This window comes from Pristis pectinata, chromosome 5, assembly GCF_009764475.1.
Source record: "Pristis pectinata isolate sPriPec2 chromosome 5, sPriPec2.1.pri, whole genome shotgun sequence".
Lineage (NCBI taxonomy): Eukaryota > Metazoa > Chordata > Chondrichthyes > Rhinopristiformes > Pristidae > Pristis > Pristis pectinata.
Genome location: NC_067409.1, coordinates 106,580,415 through 106,604,578, shown reverse-complemented (window position 1 = coordinate 106,604,578; position 24,164 = coordinate 106,580,415). Strand labels below are relative to the sequence as shown.

Genomic DNA, 24,164 nt, shown 5'->3' with positions numbered 1-24,164 from the left:
AACCAAAGCCACATTGATTCTGGGTGTTAACGTTCCCCTCTTGTGACTTTGGAAATACATAATTCAGTTCTGATTAAAGTCTAATACTGAGAGGAATTAAGCCATTTGTCAGATACAGATGTACATTACCATAAGGATGTGGAAAAATTACTTACTCTTTAAAGAACAGTTATGTTTTATTGAACATCTCTGCAGTTGGGATTGAGAGAATTGATTGAGAGGTAAAATATCTTTATTAGTCACATGTACATCGAAACAGTGTAATACATCTTTTTGCCGTAGAGTGTTCTGGGGACAGCCCGCAAGTGTTGCCACACTTCTGGCGCCAACATAGCATGCCCGCAACTTCCTAAACCGTACATTTTTGGAATGTGGGAGGAAACCGGAGCACCTGGAGACATGGGGAGAATGTACAAATTTCTTAGTGGCTGGAATTTAAACTGGGTTGCTGGTGCTGTAATAGCATTATGCTAACCCTACACTACCGTGCCTGCCCTTACATGTGAGAATTGATATATACAGCTTTACTAAATACTTCTGTGCAAAATTTAAAACATGGTTATCCCACAGCTTTGCTGATGTGACAAGACTTGTCTTACTTTTAGCTGTGACCCCACAAAATAATGCAATCAATACAGACAAAGTATTTAAGGAAAGCATTAGAAAAGAGGTTTTCTAATTCATTGCATATACCAGCCTTTTAAATGGACAAGTGAAAGTTCAGCCATTCAGAACAGTGAAGCATTGGTTTCAATATGTTAGTTCCTTCCTAATTCCATCCACAACCAATTATTGGTCTTCCAGAGAGCTGGTTTGTCTCTTACATATTTTTGAAGCTCAGGCTCTCCTTACTGGTAATGTTGTTCCTTGTTGTTCTCAGCCTGTGATAGGTGTTCTCTGTGCAAAAAAAAAACTCAGTAATAATCTGTTGCAATAAACATCATTGTGGAGAAATGTGAAATGCAGACCTACAGGGCTTTGGTCTTTTAGCAAATAGAGTTAGATGTATTTTATTTGAAATGCATTGGACTTCTGGATAGCTTGAGAGGTAACATTTCTATCATTGCTTATACCAGTCTTTTAAATACGTTTCCAACCTTGTGTGAATGTACTTCCTTTAGCAGTTTATAAAAGAGGTCCAAGAGTGCTTTTGGCATTTCCCTGACCTAAAGTGACCTCTGCTTTATACTCTGTCAGCTGAAAATCGAGGAGTTTGCATTTTCATTTTGGGCAAAGCTCTTGTGAATGAACTAAAATATGTTGATGTCACAGAGGTTGAGTGAAAGGCAGCAAAAGAAGTCAAGCATCGTTGTGGAAAATTATCAAATAGTCAATGGACCCCTAGCTGAGTGAATGTGGAAAAAAAAACAACAGTAGATTCACACTGGGGCTCTGTCAGGATACTGCAAGCACTCAGGCTTGTCCAGCAGCTAAGTAGTGATCTCTCAAAGACTGAGTTTCGCATTCATTTCAATTCTGATGAAGCCTTTGGAAATACCAGGAAAATTATTTACTGAATGCTTTAGAAGCAAAAAGCCCTTCCACTCTTTAAATGATTGAGCATTGACAATTCTAAAGAATCTCTAGGAAACTAACACTGTAGTCATTCATCTTATAGAGCCGGAGCTTGCCTGCATGGATCTGCTCTCTGCACTTGCCACTCATGGTCATACCAATCTTAACCAGTCTTACCCGGTCCAAATGCAAAGGTCCTATCTCACTGGCCTAAGTTGTCCAAGGTTCCAACAACAGAACTCCAATGGTGCAATGAAAAGGCTCAGCCTCTGACACACCCCTGGTGGTTTCAACACCCAACAAAACCCCAAACCCAGCTTTAACAACTGTCAAAACCGAGGAGATTATTAAATGTCACTGAAAATTGTCTGAAAATTATTGAAAAAATTAATTGAATAACAATTTTTAAAAAATAGCTAAAATGTCTGAAAACACTTAGGAATAATTAAAAGCATTCAACAAAATGTAATTGAAGAAAAGTAATTACCTTCTCCTTTGCTCTACTATTCTCAAATTATTATTAAATTATCATTCAATCATTGGGGCTCTGGATACCTTGCAGAGCTATCCCAGCACATGATCCAAGAGGTAATTCTCCAGCACAACACAATTTCTGTCCTGAAATCATGTTGTCTTGCAGGGTAGCAAATAGATTTCTTGTTTTAATCTGTCAGTAAGTTTGAGAATTCTGTGTTCAACAATGCTCAGACTTGATTCCACTGTAAAACATAAATGCCATTGATTCAATTCAGATATATAAAGATCTGGCCCCCTTTTTTTCCTAGCCCCTCTTTTCCCTCTCTCCTTACCTTTGACCCATCTCCCGGCGGATCTGTTCTCCCCTCCCCCATACCTGCCTATCAATATCTCTTACCTGCGTCTACCCATCACCACCTTGTGCCCACCCCGCCTCCCCTCTTTTGTCCACCTGTCACTGCTCTGCTTTTCCCTCCTATATATTGGGCTTCCCCTTTTCCTATCTTCAGTCCTGAAGAAGGGTTCTGACCTGAAATGTTGACCGCCTGCTTTTCTCCACGGATGCTGCCTGGCCTGCTGAGTTCCTCCAGCATCATCGTGTTTTTCAGCTAGATTCCAGCATCTGCAGTCTTTTGTTTCTCTGGGCCATAATATCCTTGCCTAGTTCCAAGGGCTCCTCTACAGCTTTTAATCCCAGAAATTACTGCTGCTTTAGTGGTTTTATTTGCATAAAGTCCCTCTGTCCAATATCTTAAAATTTTAAGGCTACAGCAGGGTTTAGATCAAATCTAAGGCCACAGCTTGTATAGATTAGGTGGATAGTAGGACAAAGCACTGGCAGATTTTTAATCCTGACAAGTGTGAGGTGATCCATTTTGAAAAGTCAAATAGAGGTAGGACACATACAGTAAATGGTTGGGCACTAAGGAATGTTGATGAACAGAAGGACCTTGGGTTTCAAGTCCATGGTTTAGTAAAACAAAAGCAGATTTGTGAAAGGTGAATCTCAATTTCCAATTTCAACACAATTTGTTCTCTATAAGACTTGACTACATATTATACTTTGTGAGACTTCCCTTGAGCACAGTGGCCCAGTTGCCTGCCTGACAATGCTGAAGCCCAATAATGAAGAACATCTCACTGTTAATCATGATCTCATGGAAAGGTAGAATCAGATTTATTATCACTGACAAATGATGTGAAATTTGTTTTGCAGCAGCAGTACAGTGCAAAGACATAAAAAAATCTATAAATTAAAAAATAAATAAAAAGTGCAAAAAAGGAATAATGAGGTAGTGTTCATGGATCATTAAGAAATCTCATGGTGGAGGGGAAGAAGCTGTTCCTATATTGTTGAGTGTGGGTCTTCAGGCTCCTGTACCTCCTCCCCAATGGTAGTAATGAGAAGAGGGCATGTCCTGGATGGTGAGGGAACTTAATGATGGATGCTGCCTTCTTGAGGCACCACCTCTTGAAGATCTCCTTGATGGTGAGGAGGGTTGTGCCCGTGGCTGAGTCTACAACCCTCCACAGCCTCTCATGATCCTGTGCATTGGAGCCTCCATATCAGGCTGTGATGCAATCAGTCAGGATGCTCTCCACTGTACATCTATAGAAATTTGAATGAGCCTTTGACATACCAAATCTCCTCAAATTGGCTTGATAGGCTAAATGGCCACCACCTCCTGTTTTTGTGGTGCTTCTACAAAGTAAATTCAGACAATAGCATCCACAGAAAGAAGAGGAAACCAAACATTGAGTGAAGTGTTGGGCACTCCAGGGACAAAGGTCAGATGATGGAAATGGAAACCATTGCCAGGGAGTCTCGAAGCAATTGCAAGGACGAGAATAGAACCAAGTGGGATTAATCCAACTAAACTGGACAACAAGAGGAGAAACTTTGAAGGGTGTTGTGGCTGAGCATGGCAAAGGCTACAGAAAAGTTAAGGTGCATTTGTAGGGAAATCTGTTCTTATCGCACAATAGTCTTCGTACCTATCTGAAGGAGAAATAAATTAAACTGAGAAAATAAGGCAGAGCAATGGAATATTTATAAACCAGTGTGAATGGAATAGACAAGTTAAATCTTATGTTTTATTTGGATATGGTGCAGAACCTTTGCTGCCACTATCAGGGATAATTAGCAACTGTGTTTTTCAGGCAAGTAAAGAAGCAAGTAGTAAGGCTACTTAACATACTCTAACTGTTGTAACTGCTGTGCTGTTACTTGTCAATTATGTTTTACATAGAACATTGAATATTACAGCACAGCACAGTACGGGCACTTTGACCCATGATGTTGTGCCGACCTTTTAACCTACTCTAAGATCAATCTAACCCTTCCCTCTCACATACCCCTCCATTTTCTATCATCCATGTGCCTATCTAAGAGTCTCCTAAATGTCCTGAATGTATCTGCCTCTACCAGCACCTCTGGAAGTGTGTTCTATGTGCCCACCACTCTGATTTTTTAAAAAAAAAACTTACCTCTGATCTCCCCCCTGAAAATTATGCTCCCTCGTGTTAGCCATTTCCACCCTGGGAAAAAGTCTCTGGCTGTCCACTCGATCTATGCCTCTTATCATCTTGTACACCTCCATCAGGTCACCTCTCATCCTCTGCTCCAAAGAGAAAAGCCCTAGCTCACTCAACCTAGCCTCATAAGACATGCTCTCCAATCCAGGTAGCGTCCTGGTAAATCTCCTCTGCACCCTTTCTAAAGCTTCCACATCCTTCCTATAATGAGACGACCAGAACTGAACACAATATTTCAAGTGTGGTCTAACCAGAGTTCGATAGAGCTGCAACATTACCTCGCGGCTCTTGAACTCAATACCCCGACTAATGAAGGCCAAGACACCATAAGCCGCCTTAACCCTATTAACTTGCATGGCAACTTTGAGGGATCTATGGACTTGGACCCCAAGATCCCCCTGTTCCTCCACACTGCTAAGAATCCTACTATTAACCCTGTATTCTACCTTCAAATTCGACCTTCCAAAGTGAATCACTTCACACTTTTCCAGGTTGAAATCCATCTGCCTCTTCTCAGCCCAGCTCTGCATCCTATCAATGTTGCATTGTAACCTTTGACAACCTTCTACACTATCCACAACACCACCAACCTTCATGTCATCTGCAAACTTACTAACACCCCCTTCCACTTCCTCATCCAAGTCATTTACAAAAACCACAAAGAGCGGGGGTCCCAGAACCCCTGGTCACCAACCTCCAAGCAGAAAATGCTCCATCTACAACCACCCTCTGCCTTCTGTGGGCAAGCCAAGTTTCCCTGGATCCCATGCCTCCTGACCTTCTGAATGAGTCTATCATGGGGAACTATCAAGTGCCTTTGAGAGTTCTTATATTAGGTCCACCAGTTATAAATGATAAATCAGGTAATGCTATAAGCCTTTTTAATGTAACATATTAAATATGTAACAAAATAATATTTTAGATTTTTTTCCTGTTCTCCTTACCTCGTATCAATCCTTGTCAGGAGATGGCACACTTGGCCATTGTTGCCTTACAATGGGTAGGAAGTTTGTGAAAGGGCTTGATCTTCCTTAATTTTTTCCTTTATGTCTCCCTACATAAGTGCCTCTGTGAATATTGGCTTTGGTGGCCAGGATTTCAGCCATAAATTCATATAATCTATTTGATATACTAATTTGTGCTTTCAAAATTACATCTACATTTATATGTAAGGAAATGTCACTTCACTCTGCATTGGTGGAGTTAACAGGAAAGAATCCTGCATTAAGCTTCAGGTCTGAAATGTTGCACTTAAAACTTTTGTCATTAAAATAAAAATATTCATTTTGTTTGAGCCATATTTTCTGGAAATTATGTTGCAAAAGAGGCTGAAGTAAACATACTTCTGGCATTGGAATCACTCTTCTTGGAATGTGGCTCTGAAATGGATCATTGCAGCTCCATAATCTTCCTTCCATGTCCTCTGTTGAAAACCACTCCTGATGCACGGAGCAGTGTTCAATGTGTGCAATACAGGCCTGCATGCCGGCTTGGGGATTTTCATTGACCCATCCATGGCTGGTGCTGCATTTGCAGGCTTCACAGCACTCGAGGCATGAATTACACAGCACTTGCCTGAGCCAGTGCCATCCTAGAGAATCTGACTGTTTAACAGGTGTCTATTAAGTTCTAGGCTAAAGAGCCTTGTGCTAAACTTGTCTGTTTAGAATTTGTTTTCTGAAACTTTTTATTAAGTACAGTTGAATTGAGGAGCTTACTTAATTTCTTTTGATTTATATTTGAAGACATGGCAATGTCAGCACTTATTGCCACTGTCATTTTCTCTTTAGATGTGAACTGCCTTGTCGAATGGCTGCTGTTACATGATGACAGTACTCTCACTGCTGGATAGTTTCAGGATTTTGACCCGTCAATAATGAAGCATAGTAGCTAATGGAAAGACTTGGGATGTCAGGAAATGAGTCACCTTCCACAGCATACTCAGCTTTTGAGTTGCTTATGTAGTCTATTTAAATTTCTGATTAATAGTAATCCCCAGGATGTTGCTAGTAGCAGACATGATGGTAATGCTGTTGAATGTCAAGTAGAGGTGGTTATTTTCTCGTTTATTGGAAATTGTCATTTCTTGAAATGATATAATGCAATGTTTAATAGCTTCTTAACGCATACTTTGACTGCAGAATCAAAGGTTCATAACAATAAACAAACCTCAAGTGGCATTTAAGAGTTATATTCACCCTTTACCACAATCAATCAGAATCAGATTTATTATCACTGATATGTCATGAAATTTGTTGTTTTGCAGCAGCAGTACAGTGCAAAGACACAAAACTCTGCAACTCAAAAATAAATAGTGCAAAAAAAAAAGGAATAATGAGGTAGTTTTCATGGACTGTTCAGAAATCTGATGGAGGGGAAGAAGCTGTTCCTGAATCATTGAATTTGGGAGGCTCCTGTACCACCTCCCTGATGGTAGTAATGAGAAGAGGGCATGTCCTAGATGGTGAGGGTCCTTAATGATGGATGCTGCCGTCTTGAGGTTCCGCCTCTTGAAGATGTCCTCAATGGTGGGGAGGGTTGTGCCCATGATGGAGCTGGCTGAGTCTACAGCCCTTGGCAACCTCTTGCCATCCCATGCATTGGAGCCTCCATTCCAAGCTGTGATGTAACCAGTCAGAATGTTCTCCATCATACATCTGTAAGGTACAAGTATTGAATGTTTAGAATTGACAGCTAGATAAGAGGTGTTAATAACTGTTTAAAGACTATTGTTAACCTCTTAGTCTGTGAGTCAAGAGTCCATTACTTAACCAGAGGCTGTACTCCAAAGAATGGAAATGAAGTAGTAAAATGCTGCCGATGCTGGAAATCTGAAATAAGAACAGAAAATGTTGGAAGTCAGGTCAGTCAGCACCTACAGAGAAAGAAACAGTTAACATTTCAGAATGATGACCTTTCACCAGAACTGGGTAAAGTTAGAAATGAAGTAAGTTTTAAGTTGTAGGGAAAGGGAGGTGAGGCAGAGAGAACAACGGGGAAGAATCTGTGAGAAGGTGGAGACCAGGAAACATCAGATGTGACAAATGGTGGTGATGCCAGTGGTGAGAAGGAGTAGAGGTGCATCTGGAGGTGGTGAACACAGGAGGTGAACCAAGTCTGAGGTAGCAGAAGAAGACAGAAGAAAAGAAGTTGAATGCTGGAAATGTGAGGAACAAGATCAGAAGGGCTAATTGTCCGACATTGTTAAATTTATTGTTGCCAGAGCTCTGCCACTTATATTTCACTTGCTGAGGAGCTTAGTGAAACATGTTTCCCCATGTCATACTATTTATTGTTTGCTTACCTATCTTGTGGAAATTAGCACATTTCTTGGTTCTCAAAAAAGTGGGTAAATATCTGCTCAGGAATTTGATTCTCGGTTAAAAGGATGGAGGTAATTTTCTGCTGTGTAAATTGTAATTTTCAGAACTGCCCAGTCTATGCAAAAATCACATCACAGAAGGAAACTGGCCAAGGAAGTGTCTTCTCTGGTAGGTGGTTAGATATGAGTTTTATCTATGGAGAAAGGAAAATCTTTGCAGACCATTTCTTACACCATATATAGAGTCCATGTTGCAAAGTCTGGAGAAGATCAGATGACTGTGAGAACTAATAAAAAAAAAAGTGGAAAAAAAAATGGAGGAATCTTAGACTTGATTGCTCTACACTTCAGCAATATCTGATTTAGAATCTGGCAATGAGGATAATTTTAATTCCCTGACTAAATGATTAAAGTATATCAGGGGTAAGTTGACTAACTCCAAGAAGTGGCTTCAGGGAGTGCAATGTGCAATGAATTCCACTCTGGTCCATCTCAGTGCAGGCAGCTCACAAACTTCAAAGCCAAACGTAATGGATGTTTTCTTTCTCAGCTTTCTCTTGTATATTCGATTCTCTGCTCTGCACATCATTAATAGTAAAAATCCTTGCTCCTGTTGGTGAGAAAGAAAATGATTCTTTAGAACATCAACTCTACAATCAATGAGATCTCAGTGCATCCAGAAAACTCAGATGTCTTGCAATGTACTTAAAGTTAATTAACATCATCCATGTACTTCAAGAGTGAATGTGTATTCTCTCAAGATGCCTATAAAAATTTGAATATTTTACAGCCAGATGTTGCTAGTGAGGTGTAGTGAAGATTGCCTTGAAATCCATTGCTGGTCAGTAGCTATGTAGTGGCGTTAGCATGTTGTGCTCTGCTGAAATGGACTTTAATGGAATGAATCAGATGCAGAGTACAATGTTACCGTGTAGCACACTTAGCACCGCTGACAGGAGATGAATTTCAAAGTATGAGTGCAGCAGGAAGATCTTACTAGAGGGAATGAGCCGCTACTTAGAATATTTTTTATTGGTAAAGATAGAGAGGTTTATGGTTCAGAACACGTATGGAAATATAATAGTTTCCCATTAAACTGGAAAGCTATTAATAATAGCTTACAGATGTAAAGAGACTGAGATTTCTGGTATTATTGTGTATTGAATTCCTGCTAATGTAACCAAAGTAAAAATTTAATGTTATTGTGACTGTAGACTCAAATATTGAAAAATGCAGTTAACTGAAGAGACATCACATTTAGGTAAATAATTTTCACTAATTTGAATTTACTAGACAAAAAGCTTCAGGCTCTGATCAGCAAGTAATGCAACCAAGGCTATTAGGTGTTAATGTCCCAAGATGCTGTCGGCAATTCCTTCACCTATTGAATGAATTCAGCAATCCATTTGAATTGCTCTTCTCATTTTTAGCATCTCTAGAGAGACACTTTTGCATTATGCCTGACCAGAATCAAATTCCTGCGCTTTTATTTTCTAAAAATGTTCATAATTTAAATTATCCAGCACAGAAGATGACAGCATTAAATAAAAATATATACACACATCAAAGGAGACTTTGAAGCAAAGATGTACTCTGGAATGGTAGAGCACATAGAAATATTGGAGGTTGCCATCGCAAGGAAGGACTAAGTCCTCTCGTGCGGATAAGAAAGCCTTTTTTAATTAATTTTATTTAAAGTGGCAAACTTACATATCCCAACACATTCTTCTGTTACAGCTGCTGCAAGAGAATTTATTTTATGTTTAAGACAGTGGAATAAGTGTGTTTAAAACCTGAAAGCTGTTATTTGTTATTCTGGCTCATACATTATCTCTGTCTTCCCCAAAGCTTCCCTCAACTGTGCAAAAGTCACCCCTGGAAGTTTGCAGAATACTTTCATACCTCACCACACATGCACTCTAAAGTTGAGAGTGAGGTTCTCCAATGAAAATATGCCAGGCCTAGCCTGAATTAGTGCTAGTACGTGTCTGTGCCCCTCCCAAGAAAACTTTATTAAAACCATCAGGATTCATATTCTCCAGAGATCTTGTTCTATATTTTGTAATACTAATGACAGCATTACTCAGTCTCAATGTGGTCTGAAGGAAGTCCAGAGCTGACTTATTTTCTCAGTTTCTGTCAATAGTGGAAACAAGCAATCAAATTCAACATAAATCAAACAATAATAATTGCCAGTCTATAGCAATTTCTAATATTGCATTTCATTATTTCTACTGAAAATATACAGACCACAAAATAAAGTGCATAATAAAAAAGATGAAACTATAAAAACTTGTAGTAAAGGTATAACACAGCCCTCTACGTAAATAATTTTGCTTTGTTTTTCGTAAACCTTGTGAAACATGATCGATGTTAGTGTTAATGAAAGTACTCTCTATCTGAGGCACTCAACATCAATTACCATCAGGCCAGACTTAATACTCTTACACCAGCACTCAAATGGGGAACTAAAGCGAACATTTCAAAATGGACCATTTATTTCTATGATACAATGTTAAATGTGTTATGCACCTGGACCCTATGCCATCTGATTGGAGGTCATTTGACCAAACATCCCCTCAAAGTTACTGGTGCTAATTTTATCCCACACTTCTCCGGTTAGAGCCTTAATCCACAAAATCTTACATGGGGAGTCCAGATAAAGAACAAAAAATAAAAACCTTCCTTATTGTAAATATGATGGAGTTATTTCAAATATATATTGGATATCATCACAAGAAAATAGGAGCAGGAGTGGGGAATCTGTTCCCTCAAACCTCATGGCTGATCTGTTCCACGCCTCATCTCAACTCTGTACCAGTTCCCCACAGCACTCTTTCAAAACTCAACAGAGAGATAATGCATCATAGGGAAGATTGAAGGGGTAAGTAACACGTTTTAGTCCTGACTTTTGGTCTATAAATAACTTTCACTGGGAGCTTACAATCTGTACAAAATATTTCTGAAGTAACGTAATTTCCACATGGAAGAAGGTATCACTTTTATAAAGGACCTTGGACAGCCTTAGAATATCTGAGTGCTTTACGGCCAATTCAGTATTTTTGAAATACTGATATAAGCTAGAAAAAAAGCAGTTGATCTGTACTCAGCTTCTGTAACAATCAATTAAATAACTGTATTTTCTATTTTAGCCATTAGCTGGTAGAGAGGTGTTGGCCAAGACTACCCTGCTCATCTGGCGTGGTAGTGTAGTAGTAGGCACAGTAGTCTAGCGGTTAGCTCTACAGCGCCAGCGACCTGGGTGCAAATCCAGCCGCTGTCTGTAAGGAGCTTGTATGTTTTCCCCGGGTCTGCGTGGGTTTCCTCCGGGTGCTCCGGTTTCCTCCCACATTCCAAAGACATACAGATTAGGAAGTTGTGGGCGTGCTATGTTGGCACTGGAAGTGTGGTGACACTTGCGGGCTGCCCCCAGAACACACTACACAAAGACTCATTTCACTGTGTTTTGGTGTACATGTGACTAATAAAGAAATCTTATCTGAAGACTATCCTGCTCAATAGTGCCATGGTTTTTTCAGTGTCAACAAAGGGGCAGGCTAAATCTAAGATCTTTTCTGATCTGATCAGCACCTGCGACTGTGCATTTGGCTCTTATAAAGCTGTATGCAGTTTACACAGAGATTTGCTAACAAAATGGGATTAATGTAGGATGAGTGCAAGTGGGTAGTTGATGGCTGGCATAGGCTCGATGGGCCGAAGGGCCAGTTTCTGCACTGCATCTCTCTATGAATAGGCTTCAGAGCCCAATTATTTCTTATAAATTCATTCTTATATTTGCTAAACGTATGTCCTTAAGGAGGCATCCCTCTTATTTATTTCACTGAGTAATTGCAATAGTAAGTGTTTCTTACAGGCACAGGGCTCTGAACTGATTCATTGCAGGCCAAGTGCTGCCAAATTAATAATGCAAATCATAATTTAATTGCAGGGTGATCTAATGACACCACTTGTTGTTATGGGAGAGAGTGATGAATGAATAACTACAAATGGAGAAGGTGGTTCAAGGCTGTTTATAGCATTTGAATCATCAAGGGATGTGAAGTTGTATTCTTACAATGGGAGAAAATACAATGATAGTGGTTTGGAATCCTGTCCATTTAACACGGGCATAAACATTGTCCTTTTGTGGAATAAATGAAAAGGTGAGGAATAAGAAACTAGGTGCTAAATTGAATAGCACCTATAAATGAGGGTGTGGATGGCGATACTGCCTAACTTGCTGCAGACTGCACCAATTTCATGCTGCCTGTGTGTTGCAATGTTTTCAGAAACCCCTCTGCTGCTGTTGGCCTTTTGCATCAGCAGGAGCTGCAATTTCGAGAGTGGCCACTACCTCCTCAAACTGGCCTGCATTCCCTGAGGCCAGCCTGCACATCTTAAAGGCAACCTGTCAGCAGGTAGTGGAAGCCATTGTGTGGAGTGACAGAAGGACTTCTGTCACAGCATGAGTCAACGTAGGCAATTTCAGGTGTTGCAAAAGAGGCTCTGGTACAGGAGGCGGGAGGAGAGATATTTTCCATCTTCAAATCTATCTGTCACCCACGTGGAGGAGGAGACAGCCAAGAGGGTGAATGTTGAGAGTCAAGTCACAATGACCGAGATGGAGTGTTGCAAGAAATTCTGTGATCTCCTCTGAGGACAAGGTCAGTGAATGCATTGTTAAATGCAATATCGCACTGATTGCTGTATCAGCTTCATTAGGCACCAGACTGCTCATTACTCTCCTCCTGACAATCTCTATCAGTCGGGAGATCTGAGATACATATACCTTACCCTATCCATACTTAACACTGCTGTAATTTTCCTTCAGCATGCACACATACCTCAGCTACTGCAGCCAAAGTAGGTCACTCTCATTACAAGGCACTCACTAATGCTCCTCCTGAGATCTTGCTGGTCAAGATGTGCTTAAATAGATGCAGCAGCAGATAAATGTCAAGGGATAGGTGTGGCCACATCACATTAACCCCTTTCTAGGGAAAAGAGTGGACACCAATATGTATCCAATATTTCTTTTTCCCAGGGTAGGAATGTCATGTACTGGAGGACATGCATTTATGGTGTGGGGGGGGGGGGGGGGGGGAGGAGTGTAAAGGACGTGTGGGGCAAGTTTTTTTTCATAGAGTGGTGGGTGCCTGGAACGGACTGCCAGAGGTAGTAGTGGAAGTAGATATGATAGTGGCGTTTAGGAGGCTTTTAGATAGATACACAAACATGCAGGGAAAGGAGGGATGTGGATCATGTGCAGGCAGAAGAGATTTAGTTTAATTTGGCATCGTGTCCAGCACAGACATTGTGGGCTGAAGGGCCTGTTCCTGTGCTGTACTGTTCTATGTATCCTTGGCTGCTGGCAAGCTGGCTGAGTCCATAGGCATCTGGCATGTTCATTCCTAACCTTCAGGGAGGTGCAGTGGTTCCACGGAGCACGAACTTGCTGTTCTCTCTCAATGACAGAATTTGTGCTTCCACTACTACTGATCTCCCAGTCAGTCAGCAGCTCAGGCCACTATTCCTCATAATGAGACAGTACAGTCTGAGGTCAGTTTTCCTGGGCTCAGAGTTGCTCAAGAGTAAACTAAGCATATTTATGAGGGTGGTGGGGTAGATGTAGTAATGCCTTTGACAAGGTTCCATTTAGTAAACTGGTCCCATGGCATCCAGGGCAAGCTGATAACGTGGATCGAAAATTGGCTCGATAGTGGGAGGCAGAGGGTGGTGGTGGCTGGTTGCATTTCTGATGGGAAGTCTGTGACCAGTGGTATACCACAAAGTGCTGGGAACTTTGATGTTTCTGATTATACATTAATGACTTGGAGGTATAATTAGTAACTTTGAAGATGCATGAAAATTGGTGGAGATAGGGAGATTGCCTAAGGCTCAGCATGATATAGGTCAGATGGGAAGTTGGTTGGAGCAATGACAGATGGAACTTAATCCCAACAAGTGTGAGGTGATGCATAAATGGTAGGGAAGTAGGGATATTGATGACCCTTGGGATATAAGTTCATAAATCCCCGAGGGTGGCAAAGTGACAGCACAGGTGGAGCGGGTAATGAAGATGGCATATGACATGCTTACCTTCATTGGCTGTAGCAGAGAAAAGTTGGGATGTCATGTTACAGATTAATACACACTGGTTGGGCCACACTTGGAGCATTGTATGCTCTTCTATATGTCAGACTGCAGGAAGGATATGGTTGAACAGGAGAGGGTTGAGAGGAGATTCACCAGGTTGTTGCCTGGATTGGAACATTTCAGTCACAGGGCGAGATGAATAAACTGTTTGTTTCCCCTGGACCAGAGGAGGCTGAAGGAGATCTGATGGAGGGATACAGTATATGGGGTAAAAGTAAGGATCTTTTTCCCATGGTGGGGGTGTCTAAGACGAGGGCATGGATTTAAGGTGAGAGGCAGAAGGTTTGGAGGGGATCTGAGGGGGGAATTTTTAACAAGGAGGGTGGTTGGAATCTGGGACGAGCTGCCTCAGGAGGTGGTGGAGGCAGATATATTCTCACATTTAAGAAACATGCTGGCAAGCACTTGAATTGCCAAGGCATAGAAGGCTACAGAGCGAATGTGGGTGAATAGGATTAACATAAATGGGTTCAATGGTTAGTGTGGATTTGGTGGGCCAAAAAGCCTGTTTGTGTGTTGTGTGCCTCCCTGCCTCAAGGACAAAGGTCTCTGCGGCTTCCTCCACTGAAAGTCAGCAGCCTCCCGCCAGCATTGTTGCAACCACGGGGGTAGGTAGCAACGTTCTGGTAAATCTCCTCTGCATCCTCTCCAGTGCAATCACATCCTTCCTATAATGTGGTGACCAGAACTGCACACAGTGGCCTTACCAATGTTCTACAATTAAGATAAGATATAAGATAAGATATTTATTTATCAGTCACATGTACATAGAAACACACAGTGAAATATGTCTTTTTGCTTTGGCAAAAATGTGCTGGGGGCAGCCCGCGAGTGTCGCCACTCCGGCGCCATCACAGCATGCCCACAGCTCCTAAACCGTATGTCTTTGGAATGTGGGAGAAAACCAGGGCACCCGGAGGAAACCCACGCAGACACGGGGAGAACGCACAAGCTCCTTACAGACAGCAGTGGGAATTGAACCCAGGTCGCTGGCGCTGTAATAGTGTTACGCTAACTGCTGTGCTACCATGCTGCCCCGCACCAATAGTGTTCTGTAGAGGACAATACCTGCTTCACCATCAACAACGGCACCAACCAGTATGTCATCTGCAAACTTGCTAATTGGTATTGGTTTATTATTGCCTCTTGTACTGAGGTACAGTGAAAAACTTGTCTTGCATACCGATCGTACTGATCAATTCATTACGCAGTGTGTTGAGGTAGTACAGGGTAAAAACAATAACAGAATACAGTATAAGACCTTTTACATTCACACCTAGATCGTCAATATATACAACAAATAGCAGTGGCCCCTGTGGTACAGCACTGATCACAGGCTTCCAATCACAAAAGCAATCTTCTATCATTACCCTCTGCCTGCTCCTACCAAGCTAATTTCAGATCCAATTTGCCAAGCTGGGAAGTTGTGTGCACTTGAATGGGTTGTCGCAGATTGTCCCGCCAGGAAGGGGCTCGGCTACTACCTCCCTCCTCCTCCTTCCCCTACACTGCACACTTTGCTAGTGTTGAGTCCTTGTGAAGTGTGTGACAATATACAGTGGACACCATAAATCCTCAGACCTGCTCTATTATGTTCAGTAGCGTTCTTTCAGAGTGATCGGGTAGTGAATCATTATTTGAGAATGCCCATGAGATTGAGTGGCAAATCAGCAATTATTACATGCATGTTGGCCATGTATCCATGGATTGTGCTCCAGATTCAAGAACAGTGTTGTTAGTGAATCTCCCTTGTTGCTCAATTATTGCCCCTTCAGCTTCCTTTTATCTTTAGCAGTCAATGCAGAAGGCACAGTGGACTGCTGCATTATGGAGACACTGTGTTGATCTGCATGCTGAACTGTGAATGGTATCGCTCAAGTTGACAACTGATGCTTACGTTGACTTCAGTGAGGAAGAGACTTGCAGGACATGAAGGTAAGCCTTTCTGCAATATGCAGTCCCCAGCTGTAATGCTGCATTGTTTGAAAGATCTGTGCCAGGCAGATGAGTAAAACCAGGCTGGTTTGAGGTATAATGAGCAAATGTACCCTTCAAGATTTTCAGAAGGTATTTGCATGGGGTTCTTCTGATCTCCTGCCAATTGCAGCTTTTGAATTTCTCTCCTGTTGAGATTAGCTGATGCAGCACAGATTAAGTATTAAACCATTGCCCTTTCAGATGAATCACACTTAGTTATTTACCATCTCATGGGTTTAATATGTATTTCAGTCCACCTCCAAATTAGATTCCATTGAAGTCGAACATCAGAAGCCAGGTGGGCCCCCTCACTTTATTGTGAGGTTATCACAAGTGATCACAATTGAACTGTAAGTGTCTGAGTGACCATAAATTACCAAAGGGAGAACTATTCTGATTTTTGCATCAGTGGAACAAGCAGAAGATAAAGTGGAAGAAAACTGAGGTGGTTTGAAATTGGGGCTCTAGCTTGGCGTAATTTTTTTCAATTTTAAAAATGTAAGAACTTCAAAATAAAATCATTTGTACCTGTAACAATATGCCCAGTTATGTTGTTTATAAGTAGTAATTTATTTCTTAACATTTGCTTCTCTGTCTGGGTCAAAAATAGTTTGTGGTAACTATGAGACATTAATTGGAACAAATACCAGCAATGTCTTCAGAGCATGGAATCTCTAGGGATAAGGCACAAAGGGAAATAAAACACAGTAACTACTTCAATAAGTAAACAAATTAAAGCAGACTAACTGTATTGGTGACTTGGACAGCCAGTTGAAGACTGTCAAAGGTCAATGCAGACAGATTAACTTAACTCTGAGTGATAGTCAGAAGTGACACAGAAGGTTGCACATCTGCAGAACAGTGGTGAATGACATGTCAGGAATATCCAGGGTTTAGATGCTGAGAACTGGCAAGTCTGCCGAGCCAGTGAGGGAACTGCATATGATGGTGCATTGATGCAAACCTTACTTAAACTTCAAAACAAAACAATTCAACCCCACTCCATATTTCTCCCCAATCTACACCCCCACTTCCTGCTCATGATCACACTCTTTCAACCCTTTTATCTACACCCAAATTTATTTTCTTCTCATTCATTCAATGCCTATTTAGAAAGATTCCAGTATTGTCAAGAATATAATCTTTGTCTCAAAGGATATTTCATTTGTGAACTCGAGCAGTGACAAAATTCTGCCTAGGGCCATTAACACAGTGTGGATAGCTGGAAAAAAATTTTAATTCTTCAGTAATGCTAGGCTTGGATTTCCAGAGTTGCTCCCCACGAATTAATATTCACCAATCATGGAACATATTTAACCAATTCTCCAGGCCTTTGAACAGCTTTATGTTACTAAACCAAGCCTTGAGCATGGGACAAAGAAGTAAAGAATCAATGGTCCCTTTGTGGGAAGAATCATTGAAGCTTCAGAGCTCCATGTGCTTTGATGTCAGAGATATAAGTAGCCACCTTAAAGGGATACTGCCTTGCCAACAAGAGCACTGGCAAATCCAAGCCACTTGATTGCCAAAGTGATTCACAATATAAAGGATCATTTGATTGTGTTCCTACTATGCGATAACTGCATGTTGCCAAAGGCAGTTCTAGTGATTTTCCTTCCCAAAATGAAAGCTTAGCCAAAGGCTTTTCTGATAAAGCTTATTGGGCAAGAAATTCTAATGTGTAGCACATGGCTTTTAATGTGCTACGTGATGGTTTTGAAATGGAAAATCTATTGTTAAAGCAAACAGCACTCATGAGTAGCAAACAGCAGAAAAATCTTATTGCGGCTCCCATATGAGTGACGCATGACTGCATGGAGGACTCTGGGGACAGAGCAGCAATGTCGATTAACTTGTGACTCGCACTTAAGATGGGGGGGGGGGGGGAAGTCTGTTCCCGAGGTAAAAGCTCTGTTCGTGTTACTGTCAGGGAATCCAGAATTTCTTACTCATAGCCCCCATGTCTTTGGTGTTGCAGGTGAGGCTTCCTTTGCAGGGTGAGACGGTGCAACTTCACTACTGCATTTGTCATTCCAGGTGATGGCTCAATGTTCCACCATATGTTGGGATACCAAAGCTTACCTTAAATCAGTCACATGACTGTCACTTTTGGAGCTCTCTCCATGACCTTTTTAACATTGTGCCTCTGAGGTATATTTGAAATAATGCATGGGGTACAGTGCATTAATACAAAGTCCATAGATACGTGTAACATGCACATTAGACAATTGATGCCCTGCAGCACTACACAAATTGATGCGATCTCCTGCCATTTTAATGCACTAGAATTTCTAGCTTAACATTCCTTTAAAAGCAGATAAAAATTTACCCTTAGTTTGGGATATTATCTTTGATATATATAAAAAAAATACAGTTCATAAAAAGTAATGGGTCATCAGATTGATATTTAATTGTTCTGTTCTCCCTCATTTTGATGGGGTCTACGGACATCAAACTGCTTCTATCCTTTGTTGTTTCACCGAGGAGGTGGAAGGAGAGGCTGTTTGTTATCTGATCATGACAGGTTAAAAGCTCCAGAATATGATGAGCCCGTGCTTACACAGACAAAATCACCCCATACTGGTGTGTGTGTGTGTATAGACCACCATGTGGGTGAGCATATGTCACCCTCTGGGAAACAGGCTGAGGCATTCTACAAACCTGATGTGCCAGCTCTCCAGAAATGCAGACTTGTCAGACTGGATCTCTGAATCTTTTAGCCACTGCCTCTTGGTATTAGTGTCAAAGAATGGCTTTGTTAGACAGCCCTAAGAATCTTAAGTAGAATTTAACATCTGCTGGCAGTAGTGGTTTGGCTGCCGGTAATACACTAAAGGAATGGAAGACCTGGTGGTGCAGATGAGGTGAGTCCAATTTGCATTGCCAAGTTCAATGCCCATCATTGAAAGTTGAAACCCACTCCTTAGACTCACGTACAATTAATTGAATATTTAATTACATAGGGAGTAATAGAAATCACTTAGAATTTAGTGATTAGACTATTTTAAAAAACTGCTTTTAATTAAAAACATGCAGTGAAATCAAGAAAACAAAAAAGTTTCATCTTCACACACCTTCATCTTCCCTCTTCCATCGGGCAGAAGATGCAGGAGCCTGAGGGCACATACCACCAGGCTCAAGGACGGCTTTCATGATATGACTATTGAATGATTCCCTTATACGATGAGATGGACTCTTGACCTCACAATCTACTTTGTTGAGACCTTGCACCTTATTGTCTACCTGCACTGCATTTTGTAGCTGTGACACTTTACTCAGTACTGTTATTGTTTTGCCTGTACTGCCTCAATGCACTCTGTACTAACTCAATGTAACTGCACTGTGTAATGAATTGACCTGTATGATTGGTATGCAAGACAAGTTTTTCACTGTACCTCAGTACAAGTGACAATAATAAACCAATACCAATAATAAGGATTGATAATTCCATTCAAATGAATGGGGCCATGTCAGATGAGCCAGGTAGAGCTGAGGAGCCAGACACAAAATGCATCCATCTGTTCCTCAGCTCAGGACATTACAGGGCATCCCTTGACTCAATAGTGAGTCAGGGGAAGTGAGAAGTCAGATGTACCCTGGGCACAGAAGTCCAGAGTGTGCAGATACCACACTGCGGGTGCCGGTGATCCTTAACTGATTCATCAGCTAGCCTTCAGCAATATCAGTTCACTATAAATGCAACTTTGTGGGTAAATGGTGGATCTTTCTACCTTGATCCTCAGTTGGATTTTAAGAATGGGAGTGTGGCTGTGGCAAATAAAGGGGAATGTTTAGAGAATAGTTAATCATTCACAGCTGAAATCTTCTACTTTGTTTTCTTCCTTTCTGCTCTGAGTCTTGTAAGACTGTGCATCAGATAGCTGACCAACATAAGTCTTTCATGTGTCACTGTAAATGCCAGCTAGCTACTTGCCTATCAGAGACTGTGTGGTACCTGAATCCACTCCTGCTTCAATCAATACTGTAGGTGTACTTTTCTACATTGGCCAGGTACTTGTAAAGTAGATAGGTGTTCCAGAGTACACTGTGATCAGGAACAACAGTATAAGGCAGACTTTGCATATTACCACATTTATTGAAGGCAATCACATCTGTCAATGTTTTGCAGTTGTCATTTTTGATGCTGCGTCTATGTTTAGAATGTATCAAAACAAATTACTGCAGATGCAGTAACTGCCATAAAGAGAGACAATATAAAGTAACATTGGATTCTGTTCTTACGATGTGATATTCTGCATGTTGCCAAAGGCAGTTCTGGTTGTTTTACATGTGGGAACAGTAAAATAGGATCAGTGTAGGATGAGTGCAAATAGGTGCTTGATGGTTGGCATGGACTCGATGGGCTGAAGGGCCTGTTTCTGTGCTGTAAAATGCTATGACTCTAAGGTGGAAACCATACTGAAAAAGCAGGAAATACCCATTAGGTTAGTCAGCAGCTGTGGTGAGAGGGACAAATTAAAAATTTCAGGCTTCCATGAGTTTCATCAGTTCTGATGTAAGGTCTCTGACTGGAACCATTAACATTGTTTCTCTTTCCACAGGTGCTGCTTGACCTGCTGACTACACAAGTACTTAGCTGAGGATGTGTTCCCAGATATGAGAGCACTAAGGGAATCACTGCAAAAGGAGGTTATTGGAGCATTAAATGCAGAGAGGTGTGTTACTGACAGTGCTGCTGTGCTGGGAGATTGCCATGGACCCCTCCCTTCTCTATAGCTGCATGCTGCTGTGTCGGTTATCTCGTGTGAATCCAGCAATGAATTGCCCCAGTGCTTGCAATGGAGAGGCTGCCCGTGAGGGCCGGTGTTGGGTGGGTCAGGGCAGGCTGTGCAGCTGAGATGTGGGACTGCAGTCTGGCTGTCACCATGGGTGTGGACCAGTGGGCTGGGGACTGTCAGAACCTGCTCCACGTGTCGACAGACTGTCCCGATCCTACACTTTCTCCATCACACGTGATGGAAGCTGCTGTCTTCTCCCCCTCTTTACTGGGCTGCACGGCTCTCCCCAGCTTGGAAATTTCTCTATGGTAACAAGCTCAGCAATGGTTGCTGCCCATTGTTAAAGCACACGAAGGCACATACCTGCAAATGTTTGATCCTAGGACCTAGATCATTGTAAGAAATCAGCAATCTGTGGAGTGGTGCTGAGCTGACTGCAAGTGTATTTCCAGAGTATTCTGTTTTTATTTCGGTTTCTAGCATTTGTAGATTATTTTTCTTTTTGAGAACACAGAGCATGGTGACCAGGCCAGAAGGAGACAACTGTGCAGCAACTGATAGCAGCTCATTGACCTGAAATGTTAAAGCTGTCTCTATTCCTCAAATGCTGCCTGACCTGCTGAGCATTTCTAGCACACTTTATTTTTTACTTTTGGTACCGTTGTTGCTTGCAGCAATTCATTTAGTCAGTTTTTTATCATTTATAAAAATGATCCCTACAGGCATGGTAGTGTAGTGGTTAACATAATGCTATTACAGCACTAGAGACCTGGGTTCAATTCTGGCCACTGTCTGTAAGGAGTTTGTACGTTCTCCCCATGTCTGTGTGGGTTTCCTTGGGGTGCTCTGGTTTCCTCCCACATTCCAAAGACATACAGGTTAGGAAGTTGTGGGCGTGCTATGTTGGTGCTGGAAACATAGCGACACTTGCGGGCTGTCCCCAGAACACACTACACAAAAGATGCATTTCACTGTGTTTTGATGTACATGTGACTAATAAAGATATCTTAAGTGTGCCATATTTAAATACCACAGGTTGACTTCCCTGTCACTTCAAGCAGGGAGTCAGTGGGAAACCGCAGCCTGGATCAGATCAGTGATTACACAAGCAAATTAAACATTCCAAATCTAAAAGGGATATTCTTGGGCTTTTCAGAATTAGTGTGCTTGAAAACTCTCTCCCCCTTTCCACTCTAGGCATTAGTTGGGCTGGGTGAACAGCATTGGGAAGCAACCTGTATATGACAAAAGGGACCCTGCTGATTAATTTCAACATTAATTTTCCCAAGACCATTCTACAGGGAAAACTGAATCAAATTTAGAAAACAATTTCCTCATGTTTGTGGCAGCCATGTGAGTGAAATCGAGCTCAAAGTAAACTGGTGTTAAGATATTGATGGCAAAATTGCATTTCTTGTTAACTGTACAATCTCAAGCATATGTTGTTGAGGGCTCCCTTGTGAAGGTAATAAGTGTTTACGATTTTGAGCTCAAGTTCCCAACTGTAGCAGTGTTCTCAGCAGAGAAACCAAAGGAAGATATATTCTTCCTCAATGGGCAGGGAAGATAAACAAAGTCTGAATCACCCTCATGTCCTACCAATGGGAATGGCCAAGGAAAAAAAGTGTGCCTGGAAGCTGTTTGCCCTCTGTATAATTGTGCAGAGGTGGCAGGGAAGGAGTGCAGGAAGAAGATACAGAGTCCCTTGTCCCTTCACCCTTTAACAGATAAATATAACTCTTTAAGGCAGGTAAACAACTTCAGCCTTCTTTGAGTGCTTGGGTTCATGGCCAATTGTTCAGTCATAATCATATGACATTTGGCAATGTTAATGGAATGAGACATCCAACACTGACCAATAAATTCCAACAAGGAGCTTAGATCTATACTGCGATAATCTTTTAGCCATACCAGTTCTTTGAACAGTAATAATTCACAAATTCTTAATTTTAGTTACAATTTGATGACAGTGATTATCACTTTGTTTTGAGATCGGATCCATCCGGCACCACAGGCATGTGTTTCTACCTTAATCATTTAAAAAAAATTGAAGCACTTTCTCATGCGAAGTTGTACAGCCTTTTGCAATACTTGTTTTGAGCTGCAATGACTACCATACTTTGAGGAAGCCTGCATATCCACTTTAGGTTAGCTGCATTATATTCTAACCGAGGGTGAGGGGCATTTTATTCTCCTCTTTCTCGATTGAGGCCAATTACCATCCAGCTCCGGTTACAGCAAGTCCTGGAAAAAGAACACATTCCAAGCAGAGAAGATGCAGCAAATGTTAATTAGATGGATAGTTCAACAGAATGATAAAAGCTGACTACATTGTCTGTTCTCAACCCTCCCTTGACATGCTGTGTCTACACTGTCATGCGCACAGCCTAAAACGCTAACTTTTGTAATGATTTACTTTAGGTCGTGGCAGACATTCTCCTGATGTGGAATTATTTATCTTCATCCTGTAGACAGTTTGGAACGTGTTTTATTTTTTTGAAAAGTTAGGGTCAGGTTAAAGGAAAATATTAACACGGACTCAACTAGAGTTCTGGGATTTGGCATTTTTTTTTGCTAAAGCGTTCCCAGATGATGTCATAGCAGCTGCTGATTGCCTGACAGACAGTTTCCGTAGCACAACATGAGGCCCTTTGGTGTTCATGCCAGCCTGATTGACACATGAATGACACCAATGAGAACTGATCTATGTACCCTCTGGGAATGCCAGTGTAATTGATAGACAGAACGCAATGAGAAATAATGTCTTTGAACCTGAAAAGAATTTGCTTTTTTTTTCCTGGAGCTCATGCCCCCACTCTCCGCGGCCTTTTTTTAAGCCTCTTTTAGGTGTTTTGTTCTGCAGGATTTATTGAGCTTAATGGAACTGAATGACTTTTTTTTCCACGACCTGTCAGTCAAGTAGCACAAGTCCAGGGCTTGTAAATGAAGTCCTTTCAGAGGCTGACAGAAGAGGAATGTGTCACTCATCCCACAAACCCTGTTGTGTTTCAATATGCCACAGGGGTGATAGGGGAACAGTTGGGCTTGCCTGGGGCACATTCCCAGTGGTTGCTAAAAGGCTCAGCTACATCCAGGTGGCAGAGCTGGAACTGACTCCTCACAGAGGTCTTAAAGGTGCAGGAACCCAAGCTTGAGACACTCACAGCGCACTGTGAGATGGCTGCAACAGATAAGCTGCAATCATTGTCCTATTACCCTTGCTGAATATTGACTGCCTCACTGTATGTATCAGGTTGTAACTGTAAGTGAGGTCCAATCTGGGTCTTTTTATTTAAACTATGGTTCTCTTTCATTTTCACTTTTTCTTCTCAGTGGAAATATGATTTTTCTTTCAATAATGTCCCGTGGATCAATTTTAATCTGCACAGATTGTACCAAAGAATGTTGGTGAAAAGTACCTGAGAATGTACCTCTGGATAGGG

General features: G+C 41.5%; 1 long non-coding RNA gene across 1 annotated transcript in view; it reads left to right on the top strand.

Annotated features, from left to right (window-relative positions):
* LOC127570861 (uncharacterized) overlaps window positions 1-24,164 on the top strand; it is a 33,213-nt gene that overhangs the window by 7,772 nt on the left and 1,277 nt on the right. Inside the window, exon 2 of the long non-coding RNA XR_007956412.1 lies at window positions 20,545-20,658. This is a non-coding gene — a long non-coding RNA (uncharacterized LOC127570861). The remainder of the gene's footprint in view (window positions 1-20,544; window positions 20,659-24,164) is intronic.